The sequence below is a fragment of the Colletotrichum orchidophilum genome, assembly GCF_001831195.1.
Source record: "Colletotrichum orchidophilum strain IMI 309357 chromosome Unknown Scaffold_2.1, whole genome shotgun sequence".
In the NCBI taxonomy this organism is placed as follows: domain Eukaryota; kingdom Fungi; phylum Ascomycota; class Sordariomycetes; order Glomerellales; family Glomerellaceae; genus Colletotrichum; species Colletotrichum orchidophilum.
In genome coordinates this window covers 116309-123441 of record NW_019172958.1, presented here as the reverse complement: position 1 = coordinate 123441, position 7133 = coordinate 116309, and positions in this window count along the sequence as shown.

The following is a 7133-nucleotide window of genomic DNA, read 5'->3' as shown; positions in this document are numbered from 1 at the left end:
TTATTAAAGCTTTACCTATTTTATAATTTATAAATAATAGCTTTATTAAAGCTATTCTTATAACGATTATTATTTATAAATATCGTAGCCCCGACTTTTATTAATATAAACCTTATTACGACTAATTAGCTATAATATTTTAATTATTCTTATTTAATAAATCGACTTTATAAAAACTTATTAAATAGTATAAACGATATTTATTAAATCTTTTTTTAATAAAAGTAAAAAGCCCTAGGCTTTAGACGCCGAGCTAACTTAAGCCGAAGGAGACGTAAAGATATTTAACATTAAGTATAATTTTAATAAGGACGCGGTTTTTAATAAAATAATATATAATTTAATACGCCGCGTCGTTAATTAAAGTATTTAATATAATAAAAAACTAACGGACCTCCTCGATATTATTATTATTTAATTAATAAAAACTTAAGTTAAGAACGACCGCGATATTATTAAGATATAAAGAATATTTAACGCTACGTTCGAAAGACTTAAGAACGAACGCTAAAAGGCTTTAAACTTCGCTAACTAAATAAATACGCTTTAAAATACCATTAATATCGTTATTACCCCTCTTAATAAAGGATAATAAAAATTTAAATTTAACATATTTATTACTTTTAATAAGACTTTTAGAACTTTAAAAAGATTCTTAATTTAAATTAAAAATTTTTAAAACTTTTATTAAAAAGATTTTAATAACGAAATTAAAAAGGTCGTATACGCCGCTAATTTCTTTTAAAAATAAGCTTTTAAATAATTTGAACCCTTTTAAAAAGAATATTTTAAAAAAGAGATTTTTAACAAATATTCTATTTAAATATAAAATATTTATTATAATTTCGATAGGTTTAAAAAAACTTTTAAATCGCTTTTTTAAAATCTAAATAAAAAACGATAAGCCGAGCGCGATATATTATAACTCCAATAAATTAAATTAATAAAAGATTATTTAGCCGAGTTTAAACGCTTTAATACTTAACTTAATTTTACTAACGATATTAAAATTTTTATATTTTATTAAAGATTAAAGGATAAGGTTAAGGACGAACTCACTAAAATTAACGAACTAAACGATTTCCTTTGATATACTAAACTTATAATTAAAATCAATAATCGCCTTTATAAAAAAAAAAAGGAAAAAAAATAATAATAATAAGAACCTAACTCAGGATATAAATATTAATAGCAATTTTAATATAATTTTAATTAAAAATACCGCTATAACGAGAATAATAACCCTTGATAAACTATTATTTATAAATAATATAGCGGACTTATAAACCTTAATATAGCGAAACGAAACTAATCCCGTTAAAAAAAGAAATTTAAATATTATAATTACGATAAGTTAAAATATATAATTAAAAACTATAAATAGCTTAAACGAATTTAATAACGACCTATCCTTAAGAAATAAATCAATATTATTTTTAAAAAAGTACTTTATAAATTACTCTTTTAGACTATATATTATAACGATAACTACCTTACTTACCGAGATAATAAAAAATAATTAAAATAGTACCTTAAGAAACCCTTTAATAGAACCCTTATTATAATAAATAAGTAAAAAGTAATTTAATATTTTAAGACTATCGAAAACTATAATAAAAAGTATATCTAAATATTATTAATAATATACGAAGTAATTAGAATATAACCTATTAGTTTTTTTAAACGAGTATAAACTTTTATAATAATAAGAGGTAAATTAAAAAAAAAATAATAATTAAAAATAAAAACGACCTATTTTAATTAAAAAACGAGATCTTAGCTTATAAAATACGGATTTTAAATAAATTTATTTATATAATACGACAAATACTTAATAAAATAATTTAATATTATAAATAGCGCCTTTTAACGATAGAAAATTATAATAAAGATTATATTCATATTTTAGTTAATTATTATAAAACCGGCCGATTATTAAAAAAAAAGCAACTAGATATAAAAGTAATACTCGTTTTATTTTAATAACGATTCTAAAAACGACTAAAGGCCAAAATAAAAAAAAACCTTTTTTAATTAGAATACGAAATTAATAAAAAAATAAATATTATATATTTAATATACGGACTTTAGACGTTAGAAAAACGTTATTATTAACGTATTAAGGAACTAAACGAGGCCTATTATACGATAGACGCCTATATTCCTTAATATTTAATTATAAAGATAGTCTTTATTATTTTATAATAACGATTATATAAATAATTTAAAATAATAATAAAGGATAATATACTCCGTTTAAAATAAAACTTTTTTATATTTAAAAAAAATATTAAATTAAATAACTTAAGTAAAGAAATTACTGACGATATATTTATAGAATTTAATATTGAGGGACTAGATTACGACCCCTTTTTAAATAATATTAATATATTAAACTACGAATAGTTAATAAACTAATAATCGCTTTATAATTTAAACGAACTTTATAACGTCGCTCGACGATATACCTAATTAAAAATCGATTATAAAATATTACCTAATATTAACGATTTTATTATTAAAAAAAAAGCCGATTTAAATAAATAATTAAAATAATAAAAATTTATAAGCTTTTAAAAAGAACTAAATTAGCTTACTAAGGACCTAAAAAACTACTTATATAACCGACATATTCTAGATATATAATTTAATATTAAAATACTTAAAAACTATAAATTATTTTTTAAAAAGAAAAAACCTATTAATAAAAAAATAAACGATATTTACGATATTATTAACGTATTATATTTATTTATTAAAAGATAAAAACGTCCCGATTTAATAGCTAATTATAAACGGCTTGTAAAAAAAGGACGGGTATTAGCCCTCGAGATATTAAAAAACTAAGTATATTAATCGTAAAAAAATAATAAAAAACGGTTAAAATAAATAAATTTTTATATTTTATAATACTCCCTAATAAGGAATATTTACGACTTAAATTCTAAATAAACGGATATAATATAAATACTATTATTAATAGCGGCGCTTAAAGAATTTTTATTTTATTAAGAACGGTAAATAAATATAAATTATTATAAGTATAAAAAACGAACCTATATACCTTACGAACGATAAAAAAAGAATAAGTTAATTATAATAATAAATATATTAACTAAGAGACTATATACCTTACGATATATATTAATAATTAATTAAAATAACTAAAATACGACATTATAAAGATCGGAGATACCGACGTTATTTTAAGAATCTCATAGTTACGAAAATATAATCTATAAATAGATTAAAAAACCGGCTAATTTTATTAAATAGACTTAATTACTAAACGACCTAAAGAAAAGGGTTTAAATAAGTCTTACGTAATACTTAACGAACGAAAATAAACTAAATATATCGCTTTTATTAAAATAATAGAACTTATTAAAATATTCGTATTTAGTACGGACGATTAAAAATCGGATTTATTTTAAATTATACCTAAGGAATACCGGATTTATATAAAACTATTCGCCCTAAAAAAAAACAAAACTATTAAAACATAATAACTAAAATATAAAAATCGAATTAAAAAAAAATATAACCTAAGTTTTATTTATTATACTTTATAAATTAACTTGAATACGACGAACTTAACGAGTATATTAACGATAAACTTAAAAAAGGTTATATTAAATTATTATTCTCTCTAATAGGAGTATTAATTTTCTTTATATTTAAGAAAAATAAAAAAAAGTTTAGATTTATAATCGATTATAAAAGACTTAATAAAATTATTAAAAAGAATTACTATTTATTACCCTTTATTATAAAACTTAAAGAAATATTATACGGAGTTTAATAGTTTATTATAATAAACTTTAAAAAAGTATTTAATTAAATTAAAATTAAAAAAAAAAACGAATAAAAAACGGTATTCCGAACCCGTAAAGGACTTTATAAGTACTTAATTATACTTTTCGGACTTATTAACGTACCTATTATATTTTAAATAATAGTTAAATATATACTTAGGGAGTATATTGATATCTTTATAATCGTTTATTTTAATAATATCTTTATTTTCTCTTTTAATTTCGAAATATATAAAAAACACGTTTATATAGTATTTTAAAAACTTTAAAACGTAAAGCTCTTTACTAAGCCCAATAAGTGCGAATTTTATATATAAAAGGTGGATTTTTTTAGTTATATAATTACGTTAAGATAAATCTATATATAGGTATTTAAAATAATAATAATTAAGGATTAGCCTATACTTATTAATATTAAAAACGTATAATTATTTTTAAAATTCGTTAATTTTTACCGGCGATTCCTTAAAGACTACGCTAATATTATTAAACCTTTTAATAACTTAATAAAAAAAAACATAACCGTTATTTAAAATAAAAAATATAAAGAAGCTTTTAATAAAATTAAGGATTTAATTACTTCGGAACTAATAATTATAATTCCAGACTTAAAAAAACCGTTTAAAGTCGAGATTAACGCCTCGGACTTCGCTATAAAAACTATCTTAAAATAACAAAACTAATAAAAAATACTTTACTTTTATATATTTTATTTTAAAATATTCTATAGAATAGAATTAAATTAATAAATTTACAATAAAAAATTAATAATTATAATTAAAATTTTTAAAAAATAAAGACTATAGCTTTTAGGAATTAAATACAAAGTTATTATTTATATAAATTATAAAAACCTTATAAACTTTATAATAAATAAGAATCTAAATAAATAATAAATTAGATAAAACGAATTCTTATTAAAATTTAATTTTTAAATTATTTATTAAAAAAGTTTAGAAAACGGTAAAATAAACGCTTTTAATAAACGACTTAACTACGAAGTCACAGTCCCTAAGGAAACATAAATAATCCTTAAATACGATAATAACGATAATTTTATATTTATTATAAAACTCTTTATAATAATTAAAAAAATTAATATTAGCCTATTTAAAAAAATAATTTTTAAGTTTATTATAAAAGTTTATAATACTTAAGTATACGGTTATTAAAATATTATAAAAATATAAAAACGGATTCGTTAATATTATAATAAAACCGCTATAAAAATAGAAATCGCTAAGGCTATTAAAAACTATAATATTTATAAAAAAAGCAAAAATAGCCTTTATAAGCCTTATAAAGAGCTATAACCTCTACCGATACTATTAAAAGTATAATATTTAATTTCTTAAGACTTTATTATTAAATTATTAAAATTTAAAGAACTATTTACGAATATATAATACGACAATATCTTAGTTATTATTAACCGACTTACTAAGTTTATTTATTTTATATTATATAAAAAAGCAAATAATACTAAGGAATTAGCATATACTTTCTTTAAAATAGTTATTATTAACTACGGTTTACTTAAGGAAATAATTTCCGATAAAAATAAGCTATTTACCGTTAAGTTTTAGGGATCTTTAATTTTATAACTCGGTATAAATTATAAATTATTAACCTTTTTTTATTTATAAACCGATAAATAAACGGAAAAAATTAACTAAATTCTTAAGATATACCTCCGCTATTATATAAATTACGACTAAGATAATTAGGTAGTACTATTATTAATAGCCTAGTTTGTATATAATAGCGTAGTTAACAAAAGTATAAAAAAATCCCCTTTTTATTTTAACTACGGATTTTAACTAACTATATATAAAAAAACATATAAAGGACTATAGGCTATAAAAGCCGTAGTAAACGTAAATAAACTTAAAAAGATCTAAAAAAAAGCCTTTTTAAATTTTAAATTTATATAGTAGCGTATAAAAAAATACGCCGATAGATCAAGGATTAATAAACTAATTTTAAAAAAAGGAGATAATATATATCTCTTTCGCTGCAATATTAAAACGAAGCGACTAAATAACAAATTAAATTATAAAAAACTTAGACCTTTCGAAATTATTAAAAAAGTTTTACTAATTAATTTTAAATTAAAACTCTTAAATACGATACGATACTACCCGGTTTTTTATATCTTATTTTTAAAATTAATACTTAAAAGCTTATATACTAAGGATCGTATTATTATCGAATTTAATAAACTAAAATATAAAATCGAACGAGTTATCGATTACCGAACTAAAGAAGGACGTAAAAAGTACCTTATTAAATAAAAAGATTATAAATATAAGGATAATATATAGGAACTCATTATAAACCTTTAAAACTCTTAACAGCTTTTTAAAAAGTATTAAAATTAAATTTAAATTTAAAACTCCTAGTTATTATAATATCTTAATTAATAACGTTAAAAATATTATTAACTTACGCCTCCTAAGCTATTAAAAAAATACTCTCGGTATCCTTAAGAAATTCTTTTAATATAATACGACTCTTTTTAAATACTATTCGTTTTTAAAAACGAAAGCGTTTTAATTTAAATAACGACTTATTTAATTTAACTTAAGCCTTTTAATAAGCCTTAGCTTTTCTTTATAGCTTTATAACTCTCTTTAAAACCGCGACTTTTTTATTTATTTTTTATAATTAAAACAATCGGATTTTATTATTAAATAATTTACTATACTTATTAATTAAAACTTATAAAAGATAATCCTTAAAAAACTTATAAATATAAATAGTATTAATAAAAATATTATATAAAATATTTAGACGATAGTATATTTTATAAATATTAAAATTAAAGAAAACTAAATAACGAATATTTTAAAAATAATAATTCAAATACGGTATTATTTTTATATTTTTATTAAAAAAATAAATAATATATAATAAACAGCGACGAAACGTAACTATTTACGATTTTAATTTTTTAATTTAATTTAATATAGCGTTAGTATATTTTAATAAAAACATTTAACGATTCCTTAATTTAAAAACGAATAACTTATTTATAGGCTTAAGGACTAAATTTTTAAAAAAAAGAGCTAATATTACGACTTAATACGTATTACTAGACCAAGGCCTTGCCCTATAGGACCTACAGCGGCTATTATATTATATATATAATAATAAGAATTTAAACGGCCTCTTTTAAAATAAAAAAATTATAAATAAGTTATATAACTACGATCGTATAATAAAATAAAAAACGGACGTTTATAAATAAATAAAACGGGCGATTATAAAAATATAAAACGGACGACCGTTTAATAAACGGTTGGATAATAATAAATA